General features: G+C 38.0%; 1 long non-coding RNA gene across 1 annotated transcript; it reads right to left on the reverse strand.

Annotated features, from left to right (window-relative positions):
• Positions 1 to 550: 550 nt before the first annotated feature.
• LOC309864978 lies at positions 551 to 12,651 on the reverse strand. The gene is made up of 3 exons (XR_014311885.1): positions 12,563 to 12,651; positions 9,175 to 9,322; positions 551 to 1,135 (listed from the first exon to the last, which is right to left on the reverse strand). It is a non-coding gene; the product is annotated as an uncharacterized lncRNA (long non-coding RNA).
• Between the last annotated feature and the right edge of the window lie 2,342 nt (positions 12,652 to 14,993).

Here is a 14,993-nt window from a genome sequence, read left to right on the forward strand (position 1 = left end):
ATTTAATGATAACAATTGAATGGCATTGTAAACAATGGTATCAATTCACTTGGAAAGCTCTTTACATTTAAAATGCAAGTGTAAATCACCTAGAGGGCTTGGTTTTGGTTTTCCAGTTGAGTGAGACAATCAAACGCCCAAATTTCTAGAGCAAATTGAAACAACAAACAAAAGACAGGGCAGAAATCATTTTACCAACCCATCTAGGAAACATTGGCTCATAAGATTTATAATACTAAAATAAAGCCAACGAATTAGGAAACTGCCATCTTGGTTTAAGACAAAGGTTATATTCCATACTGTGAAGTGGTAATAGAATAATGACTCTTTACTTGCAGAAATCATGGGTCATGAAGCTTGAATTTCTCTTTTCTGGGTCTTTTAAAACAATGGCATCATTTGCTGATCTCTGACTGAAGCCTCACTATAAACATACAACTCTGGTTGGAGAGACATTTTAAACTTCATCATATTTTATTTATTTTAATTTGAAATAATTTATACATGCAGAAAATTCTCAGAAGATGAAATGTCGACACCCCATATCCCTAGCATCCCGACATGATAACATCTGGCCACGTTTGCAGTATTTATTTTGTATTTTACATCTCTTCCTTTTGTATGATACTCAGAATAAAATTTCTGCCCAAGCTGTAAATTCACTAAATCATTGTGATTTTTTGAGTTTGATTTTTAACGTAGGCAAAATTTAGAGTGAAATGTACCATCAATGAGTGCAATTCCAATGGCTTCTGACAGACATAGACACCTGTAACAACACCCCAACAGAAATATACATTTTCCTCACCCTATAAAGTTCGTTTGTGCCCTGTTGCAGTCAATCATCCTTCAAAAAGCAAATCCTATTCTATCACAATAGATTATGTTTGCGTGTTCTTAGATGTCATTTAAATGAACTCATATGGTGTGCAGTGATTTGTGTCTGACAACATAATGGGTTTAAGATTTATCCATGTTGCTGGGTGTTAGTAGTGGTCTTTATGTTGCTTAGTGAATTCAGTTTGTGTGACTATGACACGACTTTACCCATTTTCCTGCTGGTGGACTGTAGAACTGTTTCCAGCTTGGGATTGTTATGAATAAAGTTGCGACGAACATTCTTGTGCAAGTCTTCCTATGGAGAGATATTTTTAAATTTTTTTTTATTTAAGTGTAATTGGCACACAATGTTACATTAGTTTCAGGTGTATACCTTAGTGATTTGGCACGTGTGTATGTTATGCTGTGTTCACACAAGGGGAACCACCATCTGTCCTGTTACATCACTGTGATAGTATCATTGACCGTGTTCCTCAGGCTGTGCCTTTTATTCCTGTGACTTACTCATCCCCTAACTGGAAGACTGCATCGCCCAGTCCCGTTGGCCCATTTTGCCCAACCCTCTGGCCCCCTTCTCTCTGGCAACCATTCGTTTGTTCTCTGTATTGAAAGGTCTGATTGTGGCATTTTGCTTGTTGATGTGTTTTGTTTGGTATTAGATTTCACTTATGAATGGAATTGTATAGTATTGGTCCTTCTTGGTCTGACTTATTTCACTTAGCATAACCCTCCAGGTTCATCCGTGTCGTCTCAAATGGCATGCTCTCACCCTTTTTTATGGCTGTCTTCAATAATATTCCTGTGTGTGTGTGTGTGTGTGTGTTACATTTTCCTTATCCATTTATGTACTGATGGACACTTAGGTTGCTTCCATTTCTTTGCTAAACAATGCTGCACTAAACATAGGGGTGTGTGTATCTTTTCAAATGTGTTTTTATTTTCTTTGGGTAAATATTCAGTAGTGGAATTATTGGATCATATGCTATTTCTACTTTTAGTTGAGAAACTTCCACACTGTTTTGCACAGGGGCTGCACAAATTTACATTCCCATCAACAATGCAGGAGGATTCATTTTTCTCCACATCCTCACCCACATTTGTTATTTCTTGTCACTTTGATTTTAGCCATTCCAACTGGTGGAAGGCGATAGCTCGCTATGGTTTTGATTTGCACTCCCCGATGATGAGTGATGGTGAGCATCTTTTCATGCGTTTATTGGCCATCTGGATGTCTTCTTTGGAGAAATGTCTATTCAGGTCCTCCTGCCCATTTTTAAATCAGATTGCTTGGGTTTTTTGGTGTTGAGTTGTATAAGCTCTTCATATGTTTTGGGTATTAACTCCTTATCAGATACACCATTTGCAAATATCTTCTCCCATTTCTAAGGTGCCCTTTTTTGTTGTTGATGCTGCTTCCTTCATGTGCAAAAGCTTTTTATTTTGGTGTAGTCCCAGTAGTTTATTTTTGCTTTTGTTTTGCTTTCCTGAGAAGACATTTTCTCACAAACTGAGGGTTGCTGGGGGGAGGGGGTTTGGAAGAAGGGGGTGGGATTATGGACATTGGGGAGGGTATGTGCTTTGGTGAGTGCTGTGAAGTGTGTAAACCTGGTGATTCACAGACCTGTACCCCTGGGGATAAAAATATATGTTTATAAAAAATAAAAAATTAAAAAAAAATGTTGCTAAGGTCAACATCATAGAAATAACTGGGACGCTTGGGTGGCTCAGTCAGTTAAGCCTCTGACTCCTGATTTTGGCTCAGGTCATAATCTCAGGATTCTGGAATCGAGCCCCGTGTCAGGCTCCACAATCAGCAGGGAGTCTGCTTCCCTGCCTCTCTCCTTCTCCTTTTGCTCTTCCCCCTTCTCACGTACTCTCTTTCTCTCTCAAATAAATATTTTTTTTTTTTTTAAAGAAATTACTGCTGGGGCGCCTGGGTGGCTCAGTGGGTTAAGCCTCTGCCTTAGGGCTCAGGTCATGATCTCAGGGTCCTGGAATCAAGCCCCACATTGGGCTCTCTGCTCAGCGGGGAGCCTGCTTCCGTCTTCTCTCTGCCTGCTGCTTTGCCTACTTGTGATCTCTCTCTGTCAAATATATAAATAAAATCTTTTTAAAAATTTACTGCTTATGTTTTCTTCTAAAAGTTTTATGGTTTCCATCTCGCATTGGTTCCTTAGTCCATTTTGAGCTTATTTTTCTGTACAGTGTTCGAAGATGGTCCAGATTCAGGGCGCCTGGGTGGCTCAGTGGGTTAAGCATCTGCCTTCAGCTCAGGTCATGGTCTCAGAGTCCAGGGACTGGGCCCTTCGTCAGCCTTCCTGCTCAGTGGGGAGCCTGCTGCTTCTCCCTTTCCCTCTGCAGCTCTCTCTGCTTGTGCTCACTCTCTGTCTCCTCTGTCTCTGTCAAATAAATAACTAAAATCTTTAAAAAAAAAAAAAAGTGGTCCCGTTTCATTTCTACATGTACCTATCCAGTTTCCCCAGCACCATTTATTAAAAAGACTTGTTTTTTTCTCACTGTATAGTCTTACCTCTTTTATCATAGATTAATTGACCATAAAAGTGAGGGTTTACTTACGGGGTCTCCATTCTGTCCTTTTAATCTGTGTCTGTTTTGGGACCAACACCCTACTGTTTTGATGACTACTGCTCGGTAGTATATCTTTTTTTTTTTTTTTTTTTTTTTAAGATTTTAGTTATTTATTTGACAGACAGAGATCACAAGCAGGCAGAGAGAGAGGGGGAAGCAGGTTCCCTGCCGAGCAGAGAGCCTGATGCGGGGCTCCATCCCAAGACCCTGGGATCATGACCTGAGCTGAAGGCAGAGGTTTTAACCCACTGAGCCACCCAGGCGCCCCTCGGCAGTATATCTTAAAACTTAACTCCACCTTGTTCTTCTCAGGATTGCTTGGTCTATCTCGGGACTTCTGTGGCTCCATATCCACTTGAGTATTATTTGTTCTAGCTTTGTAGAAACTGCCGTTGGTGTTTTGATAGAGACTGCATTGAAGTTGTAGACTGCTTTGGGTAGTGTGAACATTTTAACAAGACTAACTCTTTTAATTTATGAGCATGGGTATCTTTCCATTTGTTTGTCATTTTCAATTTCTTTTATCAGTGTTTTGTGGTTTTGAAATATAGGTCTTTCACCTCTTCGGTTAAATTGATTCCTAGGTATTTCATTCTTTTTGGTGCAATTGTAAATAGTATTGTTTTCTTAAATTCTCTTTCTGCTACTTCATAATTAGTGTATAGAAACACTACAAATTTCTGGGTATTAGTTTTGTATCCTGACACTTTACTGAGTGTGTTTTTTACTTCTAGTGGTTTTTCAGTGGAGTCTCTCAGGTTCTCTATGTATAGTATCATCTCATCTACAAATAGTGACAGTTTAACTTCTTTACCAATACAGATGCCTCTTTCTTTTTCTTGTCTGGTTACTATGACTCAGACTTCCGGGACTATGTTGAATAAAAGTGGTGAGAGTGGATGTTCTTGTCTTGTTCCTGATGTCAGAGGGAACCCTTTAAGTTTTTTACCAGAGTTAGGATATTAGCTGTGGGTTTGTCATATATGGCCTTTCTTATGGTGAGGTATGTTACCTGTTTTTATCATGAATAGGTTTTGAATCTTGTCAACTGCTTTTTCTGCACTGCTGATATTAACATATTATTTTTATCCTGTTTTGTTGGTGTGGTTCGTGAACTTGATTGACTTGCAAATATTGAACTATCCTCACATCCTCAGAATAAATCCCATCTGATTGAGGTGAATGATCTTTTTAATGTATTCTTGTAAGAAGTTTCCTAATATTTTTGCTGATGGTTTTTTCATCTATATTCACCAGGGATGTTGGCTTGTAGTTTCATTTTTTTGCAGTGTCTTTCTCTGCAGTGTCTGGTTTTGGTGTTCAGGGTCATACTGGCCTTGTTGAATGTGTTTGGAAGCTTTCCGTCCTCTTCTATTTTTTTGGAATAGTTTGAGGAAAATAGGTCTTAACTCTTCTTTAAATTCTGGGAGAATTCACCCGTGAATCCACTGGGTCCTGGGCTTTTAATTTTTTGGTAGTTTTTTGATTACTGATTCCATTTTGTTACTGGTAATTGGTCTGTTCAGATTTTCTCTTTCTTCCTTGTTCAGTTTTTTAAAGATTGTATGTTTCTAGGAATTTATCCATTTCTTCTAGGTTGTCCAGTTTGTTGGCCTCTAATTTTTCACAATATTCTCTTATAATCCTTTGTACTTCTGTGGTGTCAGCTGTTAGTTCTCTTCTTTCATTTCTTATTTTATCTATTTGACTTCTTTCTCTTTTTTTCTTGATGAGTCTGGCTAAGGGCTTTTCAATTTTGTTTATTTTTTCAAATTACTAGGTCTTGGTTTCATCGATCCCCCCCCCCTTTTTTTTTCTTTTCCTTTCTTTTTCTTGGTCTCTGTGTCATTTATTTCTGCTCTGATCTTTACTATTTCCTTTCTTCTACTCACCTTAGGGTTTTGTTCTTCTTTTTATGGTTCTTTAGGTATAAGGTTAAATGGGGTTTATTTGGGCAGTTTCTTGTTTCTTGAGATAGGCTTGTACTGCTATGCACTTTCCTCTTAAAACAACTTTCACTGTGTCCCAAAGACTTTGGACCATTGTGTTTTCATTTTCTTTCACGTCCATGTATTTTTTTTAAATTTCTTCTCTTATTGCTTTGTTGACCCATTAGTTGTTAAGTATCATTTTGTTTAGTCACCATGTGTTTGTTTTTTCCAGGTTTTTCTTGTGATTCATTTCTCGTTGCATACTGTTGTCATAAGAAAGATGAATGGTATGATTCCCATCTTCTTACATGTGTTGAGGATTATTTTATGGTCTAATATAGATATATTCTGGAGACGGTTCCATATGCACTTGAAAAGATTTTGTATTCTATTGCTCTGGATGGAATGTTCTGTATATATCTTATGTTCCTCAGACCCAATGTGTCATTCAAAGACACTGTTTCCTTTCTGACGTTCTTTCTGGATGATCTATCCACTGATGTAAGGGATATGTTGAAGTCCCCTACTATTATTGTATTACCATCAATTTCTCTCTTTGTGTCTATTAATATTTGCCTTATGTATTTAAATGCTCCAGTGTTGGTATTTAGATATGTACAACTGTTAAATCTTCTTGTTGGATTGATCCCTTTACCATTATGTAATGCCTTCCTTTGTCTCTTGTTGCAGACTTTGTTTTAAAGTCTATTGTGTCTGATATAAACTTTGCTACCCTAGCTTTTTTTTTTTCACTGACATCTGCATAGTGAATATTTTTCCATTCCTTTACTTTCAGTCTGTATGTGTTTTTAGGTCCTCTGTTGTAGGCGGCAGATAGATGAGTCCTTTTTTTTTTTTTTTTTTTAATGCATTCTGTCACTCCATGTTATTTGACTGGAGCATTGAGGCCATTTAATGTAATGTAATTATTGATAAGTATGTACTTATTAACCATTAAAAATTTTTTTCTAGGGGTGCGTGGGTGGCTCAGTGGGCTAAAGCCTCTGCCTTTGGCTCAGGTCATGATCTCAGGGTCCTGGGATCGAGCCCCACATCGGGCTCTCTGCTCAGCGGGGAGCCTGCTTCCTCCTCTCTCTCTGCCTGCCTCTCTGCTTACTTGTGATCTCTGTCTGTCAAATAAATAAATAAAATCTTAAAAATAAACTTTTTTCTAGTTATTTTTGTAGTTCTTCCCTTCTCTTGCTCTTTTGTTCCTTTCTTCCCTTCTCTTGCTCTTTTTTTTTTGTAATTGATGAGTTTCTATAGTGTTACGTTTGACTTTCTTTCTCCTATTTTTTGTGTATATGTCATAGGTTTGGGGTTTGTGGTTACCATGATGTTCATATAGCATCCTAAATAAAGAGAAGTCTATATTAATTTCATGATCATTTATGTTCAAAGACATTAGAAAAAGAGAGAGAAGGCTTCTTTCTTTTTCTTTTTCCCATCTTTTCCCTTTTTGCGCCCTTCTCCAGATTTTCTGTATGTCATATTTAACATCTTTTTATTCATAATATCCTTATGTCTAATTATGGCCATTGCTTTTCTGCTTAAAGAAGTTCCTTTAACATTTCTTGTAAGGCAGATAAACTCCTTTGTCTTTTGTTTGCTTGGGAAACTCTTTACCTCTTCTTTAAATCCAAATGATAATCTTGCCAGGTAGAATATTCTTTCTTATAGGTTTTTTCCTTTCAGCACTTTAAATGTATCAGCCCCGTCCTCCTAGCTTACAAAATTTTGTTGACTGGCTAGAGTTATGGATGCATATGCTCATTACTCTTCTAAACCACAGATGTTGTTCTTGTTTAATACAGAAAAGAAAATAATACTAATAATAGAAAAAAATGGAAGAAAAGAAGAAAAAAGTAAGAAAGAGAAAAAAGAGAAAGAAAAAAGGAGAAGGAAAAAAGGAGAGAAATGGGGAAAAAAGAACAAAACCGAAAAGAACAAAATAAAACAAGACAAGACAAATTAAGAAAATTTTTAAAAATCAAGTTAAAAAATTTGAAGTCTTTTAAATTAAATTTAAAAAGGGGAGGCTGGTGTAGACTTGCAAACCCTGGGCTTGCTGAGGTCACAAGCTCACTGTGAAGACCAGACCCACCTGTTGTGGTATCCAGATCCTGCCCTGGTCTAGGCTTTGAAAGTGGGGTGGGGGCATTAACTGTGTAGTTCCCCAGCCCCTCTGATCTGAAGAGCTTTCCTGCAGGTCCTCTGCTGCTTGGCAGAGTTCTGGTGCTGTCTCTTTTATATGCTAGTTGCTCTCATAAACTGCGACTTTTTTTTTTTTTTTTTTTTTTTTTGGTTCCCAAGGACACAGGAATCCTTTCCTGGTCCCTGAGTACTGTCCCTCCCGACCAAAGTTCACGGTGTCAGAGATGAGGGTTCCCTTTGTCACTGCGTTTCCGTCTCTCTTACTGTTCTGTCTTTGGGTGTTCAGAAGCTGTTCAGTCAGCCCTCCGTTCTTCTTCTGGAGGAACTGTTCTGTTAATAGGTATAATTTGGTGTGTTGTGTAGAGGAGATGAATTCAAAGTCTTCCTACCTTCCCGTCCTGGAACAGAGCTGTTGATACATGTTTTTGTGGGGTTTCTCATTTTTTCATTGTTTGGGTTTGTTTGTTTGTTGTTGGTTTTAGTTAAATACCTAAAATGAAATTGCTGAGTCATAGGGAGGTAGACTTTTTTTTTTTTTTAAAGATTTTATTTATTTATTTGACAGAGAGAGATCACAAGCAGGCAGAGAGACTTTTAACTTTATAAGACACTGACAGATGCTTGGTGGCCCCTCATTGTGGTTTTAATTTGCATTTCACTAAAGACTAAGATTGAGCATTTTAAAAAATGCTTATTTTCCGTCTGTATTATCTTCTTTGGTGATGTGAATGTTTAAACTTTGACCATGTAAGAAAATCAGGTTGTGGTTTTCTTATTGAAACCCATATTGCATTTGGAATATTTGAATTTGCATTCTTACTGATTTCTATGTTCTGGACACTGGTCTTTTACCAGAGAAATGATTTGCAAGTGCTTTCTCCCAGGTTGTAGCCAGTCTTTTTAACCTCTTCATTTGTTTCTTGTAAATGAAGAAGTTTCTAATTCTGATTAAGTCTAACGTATCAGTTGGTGCTTTGGTGGGTCTTGCTTTTAGTGTCTTAAGAAATCTTTCCTTAAAAAAAAAAAAAAGATAAGAAACTTTTGCTTATTCAAGGTCACAGAGATGTTCCTCCTGTTTTCTTCTATAAGTTTTAGAGCATTCGGTTTAATATTTAAGTCTATGATCCACTGTGATTAATTCTGTACATGTGTGAGGTAATGGTTGAAGTTCATTTTTTTTTTTTTTGCATATGGATATCCAATTGCAAAAGCAGCATTTATTGAGCATCTGTTTATATTTTAGGTATTTCTCTTTGTATTATTTTTAAATAATAATAATCTCTGCTGAGCAGAGAGCATGATGTGGGGCTCGATCCCATGATCCTGAGACCATGACCTGAGCTAAAGGCACAGGCTTAACCCACTGAACCGCCCAGGCACCCCTCTCTTTGTATTTTTTTAATTGTTGCCCTAGTGTTCATATTAGACATTCTTAAGTTATCACAGTCCACTTAAATTAATATCATACCACTTCATGTAAAATATGAGAATCTTGCAATGGTATAATTCCATATACCTGATTCCACTCCTTATGAATTGCCACATATTTTACTTCTATATATATTATAAAATTTACAACCCAGTGTTGTTATAAAGAGTCGACTTTCTTTTAAAGAATTTTTTTTCAATTTCAAAAGGCAGTTTTTTTTTTTTAACTTACCAGATATTTACTCTGTCTGGTAGTATTGATTTCTCTCTGTACAGCTAAGTTTCCATCTGTTATCATTTCCCTTTAGTCTGAAGAACTTCCTTTAGCATTTCTTGGAGTGAGGATCTGCTGGCTATGAATTCTCTCAGCTTTCTTTTTTCTAGCAATTTTTTTAAAAAAAATATTTTATTTATTTATTTGACAGACAGAGATCACAAGCAGGCAGGGAGGCAGGCAGAGAGAGGGGGAAACAGGCTTCCTGCGGAGCAAAGAGCCCAATGTGGGACTCGATCCCAGGACCCTGACATCATGACCTGAACTGAAGGCAGAAGCTTAACCCACTGAGCCACTCAGGTGCCCCTCTAGCAATTTTTTAAAACCTTGTTTATGAAAGGCTGTTTTCACTGGCTGTAGAATTCTAGGTTACCACTTTTCCCTCTGTGTTTTATAGATTTCATTCCATTGTTTTCTAACTTTCATTGTTTTCTAGGAGTAGTAGTCATACATAATTCTTATCTCTGTTCCCTGATAGCCAATGTTTCTTTCTTTCCCCTCTGACTGCTTTACAGTTTTATCTTTGATTTTTATTTCTTTGACTATGATATACCTAGGTATGATTTTCTTGGTGATCAATGTCTTTATCCGTTTTCAAAAATTCTCAGCTACTATTGCTTTTTTTTCCCCCCTATTCTCTCCTGTTAGATCTTCATTTACACTATGTTAGATGACTTTATATTGTCCCACAGGTCACTGAGGCTTTGCTTATTTTTATTTGTCTTCTTTCTCTGTTCATCAATTTGGAAAATTAGTCTTGAGCTTTCTTCAAGGTCATTGGCAGTTTTTTCTATTGTGTCCAATCTGCTGTTAAGCTTATCCCATGGATCTTTTATTTCAGATATTGCGTTCTTCAGCTTAGTATTTCCATTGGCTCTTTTTTATACTTTTTTTTTTCAAAGATTTTATTTGACTGAGATCACAAGAAGACAGAGAGGCAGGCAGAGAGAGAGGAGGAAGTGGGCTCTCCGCCGAGCAGAGAGCCCGACGTGGGGCTTGATCCCAGGACCCTGGGATCATGACCTGAGCCGAAGGCAGAGGCTTTAGCCCACTGAGCCACCCAGGTGCCCCTTTTTTATACTTTTTATATCTTGACTGAGATTCCCCATCTCTTACTTCACATTTATCCATGTTTTATTTCACATCCTTAAGCATATTATAATGTGTTTTTTTTTTAATCTACTTCTGTTAGTCCTAACATCTAAGTCACTTCAGGATCTGTTCCCATTTCCCCCCCTTGATTATAGATCATACCGTCTACTTCCTTGAAAGTCTAGTAATCTTTGATCGCATGCTGGTTATTGTAGATGATACCCTCCTAGGGAGAATTAATTATGCTGTCTTCTTTTAAAGGGTTTTGAGCTTTGTTTTGGTAGCAGTTATGTAATTAACCAATCTTGATCTAGTCAGATGTTGTTTAAGTTTTCTTAGGGTGGCCTTTTACTATTTTTGTTCTGTGTCCTAGGGTATGGCCCTTCCTCTAGGATATAGATTTTACTCATAAGATAGGGGTTTGAGTTTCCTGATCTAATACCTTCTGTTTTCATTGAGGATTCTCCACTTGGACTGGGCCACAATCCCAGTGTCTTCAAGCTCTGTATGATCTCTGATATCTCTCTTCAGCCCTCAGCCTCCCACCAGCAGGATTCAGAGTCAAGACCAGTCCATGCACGTCTCAGGGGAAACTTCATGCAGCTTTCTTGGGCCCCAGCTCTGTATAGCTCCCTCTTTTCTGGCTGTGCCTCTACCAATTCCAACTGCCTCTAAAACACTATTTGAACAATAGCGGTTATACTGGATAGCTCTTTCTTGTTTGACTTTAATGAGAATTTCTTTAATATTTCATTAATTGTTACTTTCTAAGAAATACTCTATCTTATTTAGGAATTCCTTTCCATTTTAATTTTACTTAGAAATTATACTATGAATGCCTACGGAATTGCATCAGTTGCAAAAGTATAATCCTATATTTTCCCCTTACTTTATTAATGGAATAGGTTATATTGATAAAAGTCCTAATGCTCAGTCATTCATTGATTTCTGTAATAAGTTCTTATTTTACATGCTCTTAAGTATGCTTTTCAAATGTTCAGTCCTTTAGCATTCAACTTTTGAAGTAGAATAATACGTTTTAAAATTTAGAATGCTATTAGGCATGCCTGAGTGGCTCAGCTGTTAAGCATCTGGCTCTTGATCTCAGCTCAGGTCTTGATCTCAGGGTCATGGGTTCAAGACCCATGTTCAGCTCCACAAGGGGCATGGAGCCTACTATATATATTTATATATAAATATATATAATACTATGTATATATATATATATATATATATATACACACACACACATACAAAATATATAACATATATATATATTCTTTTAAAAAAAGAAAAGAAAAGCATATACTAAGTTTCATTCACTTTGGTTTACTTAAATGTACAAAGACAAGTTGATTATTAACAGCAAAAAGTAGTTTGTACTTCATTTCTGTACTTGTGCTTTTATTTTTTAGATTTTTTTTTTTAAGATTTTATTTATTTAGGGGCGCCTGGGTGGCTCAGTGGGTTAAGCCGCTGCCTTCGGCTCAGGTCATGATCTCAGAGTCCTGGGATCGAGTCCCGCATCGGGCTCTCTGCTCAGCGGAGAGCCTGCTTCCCTCTCTCTCTCTGCCTGCCTCTCCATCTACTTGTGATTTCTCTCTGTCAAATAAATAAATAAAATCTTTAAAAAAAAAAAAAAGATTTTATTTATTTATTTGACAGAGAGAGATCACAAGCAGGCAGAGAGGCAGGCAGAGAGAGAGGAGGAAGCAGGCTCCCTGCTGAGCAGAGAGCCCGATGCGAGGCTCAATCCCAGGACCCTGCGATCATGACCCGAGCCGAAGGCAGCGGCTTAACCCACTGAGCCACCCAGGCGCCCCTGTACTTGTGCTTTTAAGACGATTGCATACTTGTTTCAACTTTATTGAAACATAATTGATGACAGCTGCATGTTAGAGATTAAGCTGATACTGCGAAGTGACCAGCATTTAGAATCCTAAGCTCTGCTGCTGAGGAACCAAGTGACCTTGTTTAAGCCATTGCTTTAGTTACATTCTTTGTGAAAGGGAGGCAAAATCCTATCTACCCCAAAATGTTATGGTTCCTGTACAATGTTAGTGGCTTTTTTTTTTTTTTTTCAGAATTGCTCCACTATATTTCTAACTCCTGACCCTTTATTTTTCCTTTTTTTAAAAAATTAAGATTGTACTTTTAGTAAAACTGTTTAAGGTTCACTGCAAAGTTGCGAAAAAGGTACAGAGAGTTCCCATATCGCCCCTGTCCCCACACATGCATAGGCCGTCCCCATTACCATCATCCCTTACTGGAGTGGTTCATTTGTTATAGCTGATGAGCCTTCATTAACATGCTATGACAACCCAAAGTCCATAGTTTACATTAGGGTTCCTTCTTGATGTGAAACATTCTGTGAATTTGGACAACTGTTGGATGACCTGTATCCACCATTATGAGATCATACGGAGTTTACTGCCTTCTGCTCTATCTTTTCCTGCCTTCCTCCCCCAAACCCCTGACAACCACTGGTCTTTCTACCATCTCCATCTTTTTGCCATGTCTGTCCTTTATCACCAGTGGTTCCTAAGGCCTACACAGCAGACATCAGACATTCCCTCTCTCGGAATGGGCTGTGGGAAGATTCTCTTTGACCCTGTTGTCCCTGTTCACTATTGGATTCACTGTTTCGGCTGCTAGGCAGTACCCCCCCTGAGGGTCCTGTTGTTATTTGAGGAGACGTGAAGGGAAAGAAGAAATCCATTCTAATTCCCTGGGAAAGAGTTAAAAAGGAAAGGGGAAGAGAGAACTCATCTGTTCTTGAGTGGAAAAGGAGAGGAATATAAAGGAAATTCAACTCTGGAGACTTGAACTGTATTTAGGGCAGAGTTCTCACCCTGCTTTCAAAATTCATTAGGCCTAGTTCTTTGTTTTTCCCAAAGAAACAATTAGAAATGATTTTAACACTCCAATTCACCTGCCTTAAAGGTTAACTAAATTTTCAGAGGACTGACCTAGAAACCTAACTACCTAAAGAATTCTGTTTTGCAGAAAAAGCAAATGCATTCTGGATTTAAAACAAAAACAGAGAAAAACCTTACAAAGACATTTCTACCCAGATCCTTTATATACATCTCATTAGCTCAAGCACAAAATGCCTAAGCATATGACAACAATGCTTATGATGGGCTTTATGTGCAAAGGGAGTTTTTGAAAGGCTGAAAATTGATGATCAAACCTCAAGATACATAGCAGAAGAAAGCCTCTATTCTGTTTTGGAAAGCCATGGAAATGCTTTTGAATGGTCTTTTAGGAATGGTCACTGAACCTCCAGGTGGGTGTTAAATAGTCAAGGCTTCCCTGACACCAGACAATATGAATAATGGAAAGTTGCAAGCAATTTCAGAGAGTTGGAGGTGCCTTTAAAGAAAATCCCAATAAGCTTGTTCTTGGCTAAGTGACCAACGTTTTACATGCACGCAGACATAGTAATTAAACAAATGTGCACATATGCCCTCAACTTGTGATTCTGGACAATAGGACTATTAAGTTGCAATATTAAGTCTTAAGTACATTCACTTGAACTAATTTAACTTCTGTTTAAGATAATGGGGCAGCCAAGTTCCTGCAATTCTCTTCTCCTTGTTATTATTTTTCTTTCTTCTGAATTTAAATCCCAGTTCACCTAGAGGTTTCAGTATTCTGGGAGCTTGGATTTACCTTAAAAAGAAGTCAAGAGACGCTCTCTTTATACCCACAAAGATCATGTTCAGTGGTGAGAGAAATATCTCCACATGGTTCAGCTCTAAAACCCCAATGGCAGATAAAAGAGAAATTGGTGGCATGATATTCTTAAAAGATCTGCTCTGCATTTGTAATATTATCTGTTTGGTTGGTAGCCTAGTTTGTGGCTTTTCAGGAAAAATACTGCAAAGCTTAATATCTGCTTCCATGTTGCTGTTCCTTTGGTTTCCACAATCCAGGATATAGGCCGGCCTATGTTTCCATTTGTCTCCTTTGGGAGATTCAGAATTGATTTATTAAGTTGGATTAGCTTGGGTTGATGCAAGGAGATGTCAAAGACTATTAAAAGATAGTGATGGAGAAGGGACTAAAGAAACAAGTCAACCAGAATAGTGGGAGAAAAGAAAAAAAAAATACAGGAGGTGGGAATATGATAAATAATGTCAATATGCAGGGTTTTTTTTTTTTTAAGATTTTATTTATTTGACAGAGATAGGCAGAGAGGCAGGAGAGAGAGAGAGGAAGGGAAGCAGGCTCCCCACTGAGCAGAGAGCCCGATGCAGGGCTCGATCCCAGGACCCTGAGATCATGACCTGAGCTGAAGGCAGAGGCTTAACCCACTGAGCCACCGAGGCGCCCCTATGCAGTTTTAACTGAGAATTTTAAAGGCTGCAAAACATTGAGAATACAAAGTAATGACCTGGAAGATAAACTCAGATTAAGAAATGTCAGATTGGAGGATAATCTTGATGGGATGGAAGTAAGAGAAACAGTGACCTTTCCCTACCCTCCCCACTCCTAACATAGAACATTGCAAATTCTTTGGTTAAATACTTTTTTTTTTTAAAGATTTTACTTATTTATTTGACAGAGAGAGAGAGAGCTCACAAGTAGACAAAGTGGCAGGCAGAGAAAGAAGGGAAACCAGGCTCCCTGCTAAGCAGAGACCCCCCCCCCAGTGCAGGGCTTGATCCCAGGACCCTGGG

The sequence above is a fragment of the Mustela nivalis genome, assembly GCF_964662115.1.
Source record: "Mustela nivalis genome assembly, chromosome: 5".
NCBI lineage: Eukaryota > Metazoa > Chordata > Mammalia > Carnivora > Mustelidae > Mustela > Mustela nivalis.